The 14,906-nt window shown below is 43.1% G+C and overlaps 1 long non-coding RNA gene across 2 annotated transcripts in view; it reads right to left on the bottom strand.

Moving 5' to 3' along the window:
- The window catches only part of LOC132398370 (uncharacterized), a 146,104-nt gene that overhangs the window by 31,073 nt on the left and 100,125 nt on the right, over positions 1-14,906 (bottom strand). Inside the window, exon 3 of one of the 2 annotated variants that reach the window (XR_009513636.1) lies at positions 11,701-11,795. The exons of the other annotated variant lie outside the window; for it this stretch is intronic. This is a non-coding gene — a long non-coding RNA (uncharacterized LOC132398370). The remainder of the gene's footprint in view (positions 1-11,700; positions 11,796-14,906) is intronic. 2 annotated transcript variants of the gene reach the window in all.

The raw sequence follows: 14,906 nt of genomic DNA, 5'->3' as shown, positions 1-14,906 counted from the left end.
TGATAGGTGGAGCTTACTAGCAAGCTCTGAGACCTACATGAGCCCTGCCTCAGGGAGAAAGTACTAGACAGATGGAGAAAAACATTCAAAGATGTTCTCAGATGTTTGAAGAATTGCTTTTGAGAACTTCTCTCCTATGGCCACTGGAACTGGAAAAACAGATTCAGTTTGACATTGAGGATCTTGAGTCTTGCCCTAGTAGTACACAAAAGCCCGGAACATGAAACAAGCACACCACCTCATGACTTCCCCACCTGCCCTCACCGTCTAAATAAAGGTCTTCCCCCACTTGCTTCACCAGCTACTTCCAAAAACACTGAACTGAACCGGAAGCAATTCATCCCCAATCCCGAGAGTCTGGCAGGAAGGAAATAAATATCATCTGGTATACCTGTACTGAACAGGACAGTGATGAGGTACTGACGGAGAATGGAGAACAAAGTTATAATGCTTGTGTGGCTTACCTGGTCACCGCCAGGAAAACTCACCAACCCCTCAGCTTCCTCAGGAAGATGCAGGAATTTGGCATGTCTCGCCGATGCTGACCAACTTTTATCGATGCACCATAGGAAGCATTCCATCAGGATGCTGTGCCAGATTCTTTCCATTTCTTGATGATTGACAACTGTACTCCAAGCGATATTCAGTGACTTGGAAATTTTCTCTTATCCATCTCCTGACTTGTGCTTTTCAATAACCTCTACACGGAGTTGCTTGGACTGTTCTTTTGTCTTCACAGTGTAGTTTTTGCCAGGATACTGATGAACAGCATCCTTGTGAATTTTTACTATAGTTAGTTGAACCACCTTGACTGAAAATAGTGGTCACCATTTAACTAATTATGTAACCTCTAAAACCAATTGGCTGTACCAGCGATGAGTTGGTGTGTCATATTAAAGGGGGTGAATATTTATGCAATCAATTATTTTGTGTTTTATGTTCATAATTGATATAGATCACTTTGTAAAGATCTTTTCACTTTCACATGGAAGAGTTTTTTTTCTGTTGATCAGTGTCAAAAAAGCCAAATTAAATCCACTGTAGTTGAAAGTTGTAAAACAATAAAACATGGAAAATTCCAAAGTGGTGGGGGGGGGGGGGGAGGTGAATACTTTTTATAGGCACTGCATATTCAGGAAAGTATTCTTTTACAAAACAAAACTGTATTATTCAATAAAAATAATAATCTGATCAAAGAGGCAAGTTGAAAAGAGGCTACAGAGGGTTGTAAGCTCGGCTATCTCCATATCAGCACAACCCTCCTTACCATCGAAGACATCTTCAAAAGGTGGTGCCTAAGAAGGGGGCATCTATCAGTAAGGGGGCATCTACCTGCACCATCCAGGCCATGCCCTCTTCTCATTACTGTTATCAGGGAGGAGGTATGGGAGCCTGAAGACCCACACTCAATGTTTTAGAAACAGTTCCTTTCCCTCTGCCATCAGATTTCTGAACAGTCCAAGACCTCGTGAACACTATCTCACTATTCCTCTTTTTCAATATTTATTTATTTCTTTTTTATTACAACATATAATAATATGTTGCAATGTATTGCAATGTACTGCTGCTGCACAAAAAAACAAATTTCACGACATATGTCAGTATTAATAAACCTGATTCTGGTTTTGATTCATCAGTGTCTGGTCCTGCGCTGGAGCTTAAGGAGAAGCTGGTTTCCTTGCAGAGACTCGCTCACACTGGATTGTGGGTTGACCCCAAAAGGCAAAGGTTTTGCTCAACATTTTATAACTCAATTGTTCTAAGTACATCAAGAGTCCAGACATTCCAGCTCGTGCTATTCATGTGTTAATCTTCATCAGCAGACGAACTGAGCTGTCTACTGTTCCCGTGAGATTCATTCATTGCTAGGAGAAACAACTCAGAACAGAATTAATTCCTCTATTGCCACTGATAAAGGAGACCTCGAGGGCTTCACTGTTCAAGTGATGAGTTTGTTTATAGTGATTATAAAGGTGTAACAATGCTGATGGCTACCCACTGATTTTCTTTAAAGGTTAGCTTTATTTGTCACAGGTACATTGAAACACACAGTGAAATGCATCGTTTGTGTCGAATCATATCCGTGAACATTGTGCTGGGCAGCCCGCAAGTGTGGTCACGCTTCCAGCACCAACACATAGCCTACACTCAACCCACTGACCCCGAGCGCACGTCCTCGGAATGCAGGGGGAGCCCGGAGCAGACAGACACGAGGAGATCCACAGGCAGTGGCGGGGATTGAACCCCGATCATCGATGGCTGGCTGGCGCTGTAAAGCGATTGCGCTAACCGCTGCACTGCCGTGCTGCCAAGTTTGACGGGTGAGAGTTTAGTTTAAAGAGCTGGATGTTACTAAATCATTCAATGCAATCCAAAAACAGAGTTCTGAAACCTTGTTTATCAATGCTGTCTTAGCTCGTCCATGACTGACATTGTGAAGTGTGGTAACAACTCAATGGTACAATTTTTAGTCTTCCATGTCCCTTTTGCTAGTCTACATTTCAGCCTATGACCTCCCCTGATTAACAACCAACATAAATAACAATATCTCAATATGTAACAAGTATACAGTTTACGATGATCTGAACTCTTTGTCATTAAAATATTTATCTGAATTTGCACATAAATATATTACGAGAGTAATTAGACTTCTTTTAAACAGAGTGTAATCCGAGATATATTTAGAAACTGCAATTTTTCTCGAGTTCTGTCAGGAAAACACAAATCACTAAATATTGAAGCTGAAACATTTAACAAAAAAACCTCCTGAGTGCCTGCAGGGTACCAGTTTCTGATGAACAGTGACCTAAGTGTTAACAGCAAATAGCTCTTTATTCACTTCCTTTCTGTTTTTATTTCTACTTTCCGTCCACAGTCTCTTGAGTGGGCCAGTAACCGTATTGTAATCTTTTCACTGTGTTTCTGAAATTAAACAAAATTAATTTCCAGCATCAGCAACACTCATGTTTCTCACTTCCAGTTGCAACAGTTGGTGTGTATCAGATATAAAACACGATGAGGCTCTGTGCTTATGGAGCATAGAACATAGAAGAGTACAGCACAGTACAGGCTGTTCGGCCCGTGATGTTGTGCTGGACTTCTAACCCACTCCACGAACAATCACTATCCCTCCCCTCCCACGTAGTTCTCCATTTATCATTCATGCACGTGCTCATCCACCAGTCTCATAAATGTATCTGCCTCTACCACTACCCCTGACAGGAAGTTCCACACAACCACCATTCTCTGTGTTTAGACCATCCTCTGACATTCCCCCTTATTTTCCTCCAATATGTCCTCTCCTAATGCAGCCTTGGGGGAAGAAAAGGCCACTGATTGTCCACTCTAACTATGGCTCATCACCTTTATCAAGTCGCCCCTCATCCTCCTTCACTCCAAAGAGAAAAGTCCTAGCTCACTCAGTCTTTCTTCATAAAACATTATCTCTAACCCAGACAGCATCCTGGTAAATCTCCTCCTCACTCTCTCTAAAACTCCCACATTCTTCCTATAATAAGGTGACCAGAACTGAACACCATACTCCAAGTGTGGTCTGTCCAGGGTTTTATAGAGCTGTAACATTACCTCATGGCTCTTGAATTGAATCCTAGCCAACTGGTAGTGGGTGGGAGCAGCAGTTCACTTGTGCCTTGGTAATAATTTACTAAGGCACTGGGGATGTCTCCCCATCATTTTCATTCCATAACCTCACCTATACATGTCCCATACAAATGTAAAACACCTAGAACCATACCTCTGATATCCCAAATAGCTTCAGGCATGAAAAAGATCTAACTAAAACCATCAATTTTCCAAGCTATCTCCTCATGAATTCACACAAGGCGGTAACCAGACTGGGCTTCCAAGGCATGAATTTCTCCAAAATAAAACACATTAAACATTTTGCATTTGACAATGGAAACAGGGGCTGTGAATTAGGGAAAAATAGTGGAACCCTTTTCTAAATTACCCTTCCAAGGCATGAATTTCTGCAAAATAAAACACATTAAACATTTTGCATTTGACAATGGAAACAGGGGCAGTGAATTAGGAATTAGGAAAGAATAGTGGAACCCTTTTCTAAATTACCCTTCCAAGGCATGAATTTCTGCAAAATAAAACACATTAAACATTTTGCATTTGACAATGGAAACAGGGGCAGTGAATTAGGAATTAGGAAAGAATAGTGGAACCCTTTTCTAAATTACCACTGGCTGTCAAGTTGGCCCCAGATGAGTGGAAAAAGGCCTCCCTTCACATCAATATTTCCTTTCCTCTCTCTGCTCACTTCAGCTCCACCCCTCCACGTACTCATACAAACGATCAGAACCAGAATTAGGTTTACTTTCCCTGACGGATGCCATGAAATTTGTTGTTTAGCGGCAGCAGGGCAGTGCAAGACATAAAAATCGCGCAAAAGAGGAACAGTGAGGCAGTTTTCCTAAGTTCATGGACCTGATGAGGGAGGGGAAGATGATATTTCTAAAATTTTGAGTCTGGGTCTTGAGGCTCCTCTAGCTTCTCCTAAATGGCAGCAATGAGAAGAGGACATGTCCCAGACAGTGGGCGTCCATAATGATGGATTCCGCCTTCACAAGACACCGTCTTTTGAAGATGATCACAATGGAGGGGAGGGCCGTGCATGAAATGGAGCTGACTTACCGTACAACTGACTTGTAATCCTGTGGACCGGAGGCTCTGCAGAAAGCTGTGATGAAAGCAACCAAAATGATCTCCACTGTAGAATATAACACCATAAGGCAGAAGAGCAGAATTAGGCCATTTGGCCTTTTCAGTCGGCTCTGCCATTCCATCATAGCTGATTTATTATTCCTCTCAACCTTATTCTCTTGCCTTCTCCCCTTTGATGTGTGTACTGATAAAATAAAACCTGAAAACCTGCTTCACATATACCTAATGATATGACCTCCACAGTCATCTGTGGCAATAAATTCCAAAGGTTCTCAACCCTCTGGCTAAAGTAATGCCTCCTCATTGTTTTTCTAAATGCACGTGTCTTTATTCTGAGGTGGTCCTCTCCACATCCATTCTACCTGGGCCTTTGAATATTCGATAGGTTTCAATAGGATCCCCCTCATTCTTCTAAACTCCAGCAGGTACAGGCCCAGAGCCACCAAATACTCCTCAGGAATTAACCCTTTCATTCCCAGAATCATTTTCATGAACTTCCTCAAAGGTCAAAGTTCAGAGTACCTTTATTATCAGAGTATGTATGCAATATACAAGTTTGAGATTTGTTTCCTTACAGGCAGTCACAAAACAAAGAAACCTAATAGGACCCATTTTATAAGAAGACCACCAAATACCCAAACAAATCATGCAAACAATAAAAATAAGCAAACAGCATTCAGAACAGAAGTTTACGAGCATGAGCTCACAGCCACGGAGCCAGCCACATGTGATCCAGGAGCCCGCTGATTGCAGGCTACACCCTCAGTTTAGCACCAAAACAAGTAAACCCTGTGAGCAGCGAGCTGAACACTAGCCCATCTCTTACCTCTGGCTTTGTCACTCTGACCTTTTCAATCAGGCAGGAAGCTTAAATTGGCCAAATCTCGGGTCGTTCCTCATTCTCGGACCTGGGCCCTGCCAGTATGATTTGGCCCGTATCCGATCTTTCCGATCCAGTCCAGTGTTTAAATTAGCCAAACCACAGATTGTTCCTCGCCATCGGGCCCAGGCCCTGCCATCTTGACTCTGCTTTGCCACTCTTCTGTTCCCTCAAATCACCTCCAAGACCTCTCCAGCATTGGCCAGCTATTGGCTCATTTCCTGCTCTTAGGCCCAGGCCCAGGCCCACCACCTCGATTCAGCCCCGCACACGCCACGCTATAATCATCATCTACCTTTGAGACTTTAGTTCATGCCACAAAAATACAGCTTAAAGGGGAAGTTACAGGCTATTGATTGCAGTGATGCTTTTTGAGAAAAAGTGTGAGTAGTAAAGTAGTTAATAGTTGTGTTTGCTGCCAGCAAGTCATCGCTGTAGTTCACCAGTGCCATCTTAATCTAGAACTTCTGTGAACCCTCTCCAATGGCAGCACATCCTTTTTCAGATAAGCTGCCCAAAATTGCTCACAATACTCCAAATGTAGTCTGACCAAAGCTTTATAAAGCCTCAACATTACATCCTTGCTTTTATATCCAAGTCCTCTCTAAATGAATGCTGACATTGCATTTGCCTTCCTTACCACTGACTCAACCTGCAAGTTAACCTGCAGGAAATGCTGCATTAAGTCCCTTTGCACCTCTGATTTTTGAATTTTCTCTTCATTTAGAAATTAGTCTATGCCTACATTCCTTCTACCAATGTGCATGACCATACACTTCCCCACACTATATTCCATCTGCCATTTCTTTGCCCATTCTCCCAATCTTTCTATATCCTTCTGCAGACTTTCTGCTTTCTCAACACTACGTGCCCCCCCCCTCCCACCTATCTCTGTATCGTCTGAAAATTTGGCCACAAAGCCATTGATTCCATTAACCATTATCCGAATCATTGACATATAACATGAAAAGAAACAGTCCGATTCTGACCCTTGCAGAACACCACTAGCCATCAGAGGTCGACTAGAAAAGGCCCCTGATTTTTGCCTCCTGCCAGCCTAGTAGCTGTGTGCTGCATTCGGTGTCCATCTTAACTGTTGATTGAAAGCTTCTCCCTTTGGCTAGCTAGGAATCGGCCTAATTAAGGAGCATTATAGCCCTTCCCACTCACAGCTGTTTAGCTGATGACATCATGGCAGTGCATTTTAAGTCCACCATGCAGAAATCACACCATCTTTCTTTTGCTTGCCAGATTACCAAGGCCTAGGTTTTTCTGTCAGTGCCATGGAAGTAGTAAACAGTAGAGGTGTGCTGCAGTAAAAAGGGCCCGGAAGCACACTTTAGGTAAGTGTTTGCCACTGTGTCTATGGCTACGTCCACACTAGACTGGATAATTTTGAAAATTCTGGTTTCGCTTAAAAACGATAGGCGCCCACACTATGCGATTTTGAAAATATCTCTATCCACACTGAACCGGAGATTTCAGTGAATCTCCTCCTACTGCGCATGTGCAGGACACAGCTACTGAAAACAAGCAACATGTTTGGTGTCGAATCTCACCGTAAAAGTGCGTGTTTGTGTAGTTACAGATTAGAAAAACTTAAAAAGACAGACAGCTGCTGGCTCTCATGCAGGAGAACTTAAAACAAAAAAAAAACAAATACTGCAGCGTATTGGAGACAACCGACAGGGAGTTCACAGTCAGATTGACCCGGCTGACAACAAACATTGAAAAACTGACTAACTCTGTTGCATTAATAAAGCACCTTGTTAAATGTGTAAAACATGTCTGCATCAGTGTTATCTTGTATTTCCATACAATGTTACATTAGGCTGTTACACATCTATTGTCAGAGAAGTACTTGCATAAATAGGTAAACCACCTTCATACAAGCAAGGACAGAACACAGGGCAAAGTGAGCATGCTTATTTATTCAGTAAGTTATGGGTCAAAGTATTTGGTGAGTACATTTCTAACTCTTCTGGCTTCAGTCTCATTGTCGTCTGTTCTGAAATTATTAGGTTGCGTTCAAGAAAACAATGAAATAGCGCGCTTCCGTCTGACAGCGTTTTCAAAAGTCTCCAGTTACCCCATCTGTACTGATCTGCCTGAGTAACGTTTTCAAAAATATCTACCTTGGAAAGCGTTTTTGAAAAGCTCCAGTTTTAGGAGACGCAAACCCCGTTTTAGTGTGGACGGAGGGTAAAAACGAAGAGAAAAAGCTTCGATTACGGATTTATCCGGCGTAGTGTGGATGTAGCCTATGTTGACTGTCTGCCTTGCTTTGCCACTTCAAGTGCGCAATTTAGGTAAGTATTTGTAACTGAGTGTAACTTGACGGGTTTTCTCAATGTTCAGTGCTTTTCTTGCCCTTTAAATAAATAATTAACTTAATTACCAATAGCGAGTGTCTTCTTTTCCCGCTCACCAAACCCACGACGAGGAGCAGATAGGGAGACAGATTCTGGAAAGGAGTAATAATAACAGGGTTCTTGTGATGGGAGATTTTAATTTCCCAAATATTGATTGGCATCTGTATCCAGAGATACCGGCCACATGACAGATGCACTGCCACCTGGCTGGTCGGAGGATACAACACATGCTAATCACCATTTGGTCCCTCCCAACTAATCAATGCACACCTAAATTATTGGTCACCTTAATTGGATTATCTCGCCCAGCCCCATGCTATAAAAGGTGAGACTTGGCCTTGGCTTGCCCACTCTTACAGACCACTACATTGGAGGTAAGTGCATTGATTTATGTTTGGGAAGATCTATCGTTTGTCCTGGTAAGGGAGCCTCAGCTATCCAAGGTCAAGTGGGATAGCTGTTGTAGTGCTTTCCCCTTGTTCTTTGTTTGTGTAACCGTACCCTGTCCCCACACCACTTCCTGTGTATTGTAGTTGCTTGTGTTGACCCGACTTCCCCTTGTAAATAAATTCCTTATTATTAAAACTGTGTGTGTCCAGGCCTCTACTGTTGAGACTCAAAGAACCAGTTATTTTCCATCACAACAGCATCTCCCTAGAGTGAGGGGTTTAGATGGGTTGGAGTTTGATAGGTGTGTTCAGGAAGGTTTCTTAACACAATATGTAGATAAGCCTACAAGAGGAGAGGCTGTACTTGATTTGGTATTGAGAAATGAACCTGGTCAGGTGTCAGCTCTGTCAATGGGAGAGCATTTTGGAGATAGTGATCACAGTTCTATATCCTTTATGCATTATGCATTCTATTTTGCATTGGAGAGGGATAGGAACAGACAAGTTAGAAAAGTGTTTAATTCGAGTAAGGGGAACTATGAGGCTATCAGGCAGGAACTTGGAAGCATAAATTGGAAACAGATGTTCTCAGGGAAACATACCGAAGAAATGTGGCAAATGGTCAGGGGATATTTGCTTGGAGTTCTGCATAGGTACATTTCAATGAGACAGGGAAAGGATGGTAGGGTACATGATCCGTGGTGTACAAAGGCTGTTGTAAATCTAGTCAAGAAGGAAAGAAGAGCTTACGAAATGTTCAAAAAACTAGGTAACAATATGAATCTAGAAGATTATATGGCTAGCAGGAAGGAGCTTAAGAATGAAATTAAGAGAGCCAGAAGAGGCCATGAGAAGGCCTTGGCAGAGAGGATTGAGGAAAACCCCAAGGCATTCTACAAGTATGTGAAGAGCAAGAGGATAAGATGTGAGAGAAAAGGACCAATCAAGTGTGACAATAGAAAAGTGTGTTTGGAACCGGAGGAAAGAGCAGAGGTACTTAATGAATACTTTGCCTCAGTATTCACTACAGAAAAGGATCTTGGCGATTGTAGGGATGACTTGCAGTGGACTGAAAAGCTTGAGAATGTAGATATTAAGATATAGGATATGCTGGAGCTTTTGGAAAGCACTGGGATAAGTCACTGGGACTGGATGGGATGTACCTCAGGCTGCTGTCGCAAGTGAGGGAGGAGATTGCCAAGCCTCTGGCAATGATTTTTGCAGCATCAATGAGGACGGGAGAGGTTCTGGAGGATTGGAGGGTTGCGGAGTTGTTCTCTTATTCAAGAAAGGGATAGCCCAGGAAATTATTGACCAGTGAGTCTTACTTCAGTGGTTGTTAATTTGATGGAGAAGATCCTGAGAGGCAGGATTTATGAACATTTGGAGAGGTATGATATGATTAGGAATAGTCAGCATGGTTTTGTCAAAGGCAGGTCATGCCTTCTGAGCCTGGTTGAATTTTCTGAGGATGTGACTAAACACATTGGTGAAGGTAGAGCAGTAGATGTAGTGTATATGGATTTCAGCAAGGCATTTGAACAAGGCTTATTGAGAAAGTAAGGAGGCATGGGATCGAAGGGGATCTTGCTTTGTGGATCCAGAATTGGCTTGACCACAGAAGGCAAAGAATGGTTGTAGATGGGTCATATTCTGCATGGAGGTTGGTGACCAGTGGTGTGCCTCAGGAATCTGGTCTTGGACCCCTTTTCTTTGAGATTTTTATAAATGACCTGGATGAGGAAGTGAAGGGATGGGTTAGTAAATTTGCTGTGATACAAAGGTTGGAGTGTTGTGCATAGTGTGGAGGCCTGTCAGGTTACAATGGGACATGGATAGGATACAAACCTGGGCTGAGAAGTGGCAGATGGAGTTCAAGCCAGATAAGTGTGAAGTGGTTCCTTTTGGTGGGTCAAATATGATGGCAGAATATAGCATTAATGGTAAGACTCTCAGTAGTGTGGAGGATCAGAGGGATCTTGGGGTCTGAGTCCATAGGACTCTTAAAGCAGCTGCACAGATTGACTCTATGGTTAGGAAGGCATACAGTGCATTGGCCTTTATCAACCGTGGGATTGAGTCTAAGAGCCAAGAGGTAATGTTACAGCTATATAGGACCCTGGTCAGACCCCACTTGGAGTACTGTGCTCAGTTTTGGTTGCCTCACTACAGGAAAGATGTGGAAACTATAAAAGGGTGCAGAGGAGATTTACAACAGTGTTGCCTGGATTGGGGAGCATGCCTTATGAGAATAGGTTGAGTGAACTAGGCCTTTTCTCCTTGGAGCGGTGGAGGATGAGAGGTGAACTGATAGAGGTGTATAAAATGATGAGAGGCATTGATTGTGTGGATAGCAGAGGCTTTTCCCCAGGGCTGAAATGGCTATCAAGAGAGGGCACAGTTTTAAGGTGCTTGAAAGTAGATACAGAGGAGATGTTAGGGGTAAATTTTTCACACAGTGATGAGTGCTTGGAATGGGCTGCTGGTGACAGTGGTGGAAGTGAATGCGATATGGTCTTTTAATAGACTCCGGGATAGGTACTTGGAGCTCAGAAAAACAGAGGGCTATGGGTAACTCTAGGTAATTTCTAAAGCAAGTACATGTTCGGCACAGCATTGTGGGCTGAAGGGCCTGTATTGTGCTGTAGCTTTTCTATGTTTCAAGTCAGTTCTAAATTCATCAGTGGCCAGCTGTTTCGATAAGTTCCACACATGGATTCAGTTTATCCTTGTTTTCCCTGAAAGTTCTTTCTCCAATAAACTAATCACAATCAGCCAGATCCTGATTAGGTTTTGGCACAGAGATCCACCACTATTCAGAAACACAATAGATTCTCCAGATGCTGGAAATTCAGAACAACACACAAAATGCTGGGTCCCCTCCTCACTCCTTTTCTCCCACAGTCCACTGTCGTAGCAGATTCCTTCTTCTTCAGCCCATTTTCCAGCTATCAGGTCCCAGCTCCTCACCTCACATCCCTCCCCTTCCTCCTCGTCTGACTTCATCTATCATCTGTCAGCTCACGTTCCTTCCCCCTCCCATCAACTTCTTCTGCTGAATTGTTCCCCCGTGCTTTCCCATCCTGATGAAGGGTCTCAGCCTTAGGGTTTTCCATAGAACCTGCCTGACCAGCAGAGTTCCTCCAGCATTTTGTGTGTGTTCCAGTTATGGTGTGACCCAAAGCCTACACACTCACAGCATGATCCACTCTGTTTGTTTTTGGAAGTTGCATTAATGGAAGGCTGTGCTCCATAGATGGGAGGTATTTGCCAATCTTTGGACACAGCAGCCTCCCCTCAGTGGACTCTCTCTGTACTTCTCGTATCCTCATTAAAGTAGCCATCTTAATCAAAACAGTCCACTCACCCAGACTTTCTCCCTCCTCTCCTTCCTATCGGGCAGAAGATACAACTGCCTGAAAGCACGCTCCACCATTCTCAAGGACAACTTCCACTCTATTGCTGTAAGATATTGAATGCTTACCTATTATGAAGCGAAGGGCTGGACCTCACTATTTATGTGGTTTTAATCTTACACCTACTGTTCACCTGCACCATACTTTCTTTGTAGCTGTTGCATTTTATTCTGCATAGTTATTGCTTTACCTCATTCTAGCTCCGCGCACTGCATAATGATCTGATCTAAATGAACAGTACCTAAGGCAAATTTCCTCTGTACCTTGGTCCATGTGACAAGAATAAACCAACACCAATTCCGGTACCTTTGATCATTAAAAGTACTCATATACTCTCATGGTCACAGTACTTGATTAGATATTAATCATCAAACATAATTATTTTTTGTGCAGTCCTTTGCCCCATGCTTGCTCCATTGAGCATCTGTGTTAAGTTAGAAATGAGAGTTCAAGTTCAAGCTGAATTGCCAAACAAAACAGGAGTCAAGGTACAAAACGTGGTACCAACAGTAACACACAGAGCACACAGCACATATAATAATGGTAGCAGGGAAACATATTGATAATAAAAAATAAAAATGTAGCCCAAGTTGCTGAGTGTCATGGCCTGGAGATTGATGGTGCATGGATGATATCTTGAAGCCACATTTCTTTAAGAACAGCTTGTAGCAGTTGCTCATCTCACACAAGTGTGGCTATAGATGAACATAATCCAGCTTGTTTTCCTGGGAGCAAACACTGGAGAGCAGCACCAGTGGGAGGAGTCAGCCTGCAACTCAGTGAGGAATCCAGTGTCACGCAGCCAACTCTGGTGTCTCCTTCCCTGGTGGCCACAACAGCCAAAGCCGAGGCATGAGGGCCTAGTGACACACCACAACAAAGGCCACACAGCTTCTGCACCATTGGTTTCATCAATGAACCAATGAATCAGACTTGCAGTATTTTACCTTACCAACATCCGTCAGGGTCTTGCAATCACAATAAAAACATCCATGCCAATCATTTTCTCTATTTGTTGCATTGTACACCGCCTCCACACACTGCCACTGACGCCTACTTCACTGAGCAGCCGAAGCAAACTGCAATCCAATGCTCAGCAAGTCCAGTTCCACTGCTATCGAGCAACTGATTGAAGGAGTAGACCTGCAATACTTGACGTTCTAAATATCCCAGCAATGGCTTGTAATCATAAAGGATGAACGATATTTACATACACGGGGTTAATCGGAGATGACCCTCACCTTACATCAGTACTATTTGCAAATGCCTGTGTCTCTCTCATACTTCTGAGGTGCTCCAAGATATCCTTGACTTGGGTCAGGGCAATGCTAATTGCCTTTAACCCATGTGTAATCAACTGTTGTAACAAGCAAAGGTGTAGATGTAGAATTTGGCTCCTTTGTAAAATACTTGCCCCCTCCCCTTCGCATTCCCCATTGCTGTTACTTAAGACGTAGCTGCACAATGGCATTATCTGTATTCAAGAAGCATAACTGTCATTATCAGCTAATTAAAAATATGAAATAGAGTTAGCACATGTGTCTAATTAATTATCAATTGTACAGGATGGGTGATTTCAGTTATACTCTCGACTCTTTTCTAACACTGCCAGAATCTGCCACCTGAGGGAATGAATAAGATATCAGACAGCGTTCTCCTGGAACTTGTTCTCTGATGGAAAATGCTCCAGGGAGAAAATAAACGATTCAAGTTCATTATTTCCACGTTATCCTGCTACTAATTTGGTTTCTCAACTAAAGCCCTTGCCTCAGGTTTTACTCACAGTAAGTTACTTTGCTTCTGGGAGATTTCAGATTGTCATTACAATTTAAGGAAAGTGTTCCTCTTACTCTTCCTTCTCTCTGATTTTCCTGAGTGCTTTTCTCATTATTCGATATCAGAGCTAATTGCTCTGCGCTGTAGAAGTGGATCCTGGGCTGGTGATTCAAGAAAAGGGTCCATGAGCCTTGCCAGTTTTTACCAGAGCCACATGGAAAACATCTGCTTGGATCCATCATGGCAACTGCTCTGCACAGGACTGCCAGAGATGTGGACATAATTCAACACATCATGGGATCTAGCCTCCCCTTCATGAACTCTGTCCACACTTTTCGCTGCTTCAGTAAAGCAGCCAGCGTAATCAAAGACCCCATACCCCGGACATCCTCTTCTTCCCTCCCCTATTGGGCAGAAGATGCAAAAGCCTGAAAGCATGTACCACCAGGCTCAATGGCAGCTTCTATCCTGCTGTTATCAAATCCAAGGTTGCAGCCACTAGCTCTGTTACAGGATTTTAAGAGGCTGTAGAAAATAGTAGAGTCAACGAGCACCATCATGGGCACAACCTGCCCCACCTTCAAGGACATCTACAAGGGATGGTGCCTCAAGAAGTTGACATCCATCACTAAGAAACCTCACCAACTGGAACGTGCCATTGTACCATCACTGAGGAGATACAGGAGACTAAAGGCACATTCAACCTTATCAACACAGGTTCTTTCCCGTCACCATTTCTGAATGGTCCATAAACCCATGAACTCGACAAATTATTCCTTTTGTTTTGCAATATTTTGTTTATTGATGTAATTCCATGTCTTGTACTGTACTCCTGCTGCAAAGCAATGAAGTTCACTTCATATAAGTCAGGATAAATCTCATTCTGATTCTGTTAACATTACCATGATTTAATGTTGGCTCCAGGCATGACTTCTAAGCTTCCAGGGCCAGTGAGGATGATTAACAGAGGTAACAGTTCTCTGGAAATCAGCTGAATATCAATTTGCATCCACAGGACATTTGAAGGTGTGCAGTAAGTTGGACGGACTACAGAAGAAGGCTGGCGAGTGTTCCCAATAAAATGCTTGGTGCATTTGAGGTCTGTCAGAAAATTTCCATTCTTTCTCAAGCAGTGTGGTGGAGTCAATTGCACAATGGCATGAGGCTTGGTGGATGTGGTGGCTAACCGTGTTCACACACTCGTGAAAACAAGCACACTACAGTGGGGAGTAGGCACGTTAGTGCATGCAACAGCTGCCTGGAGACCTGCAGCACTTGTGCAAAATCACATCATTGCCATTTATCCTTGGCCACTGTGTATTACTGTGTAAAACAACTGCAGAACCGAAGCCAGAATCAGGTTCATTATCAAGACAATAAA

This window comes from Hypanus sabinus, chromosome 8 (assembly GCF_030144855.1).
Source record: "Hypanus sabinus isolate sHypSab1 chromosome 8, sHypSab1.hap1, whole genome shotgun sequence".
In the NCBI taxonomy this organism is placed as follows: domain Eukaryota; kingdom Metazoa; phylum Chordata; class Chondrichthyes; order Myliobatiformes; family Dasyatidae; genus Hypanus; species Hypanus sabinus.
This window is presented reverse-complemented; position numbering and strand designations above follow the sequence as displayed.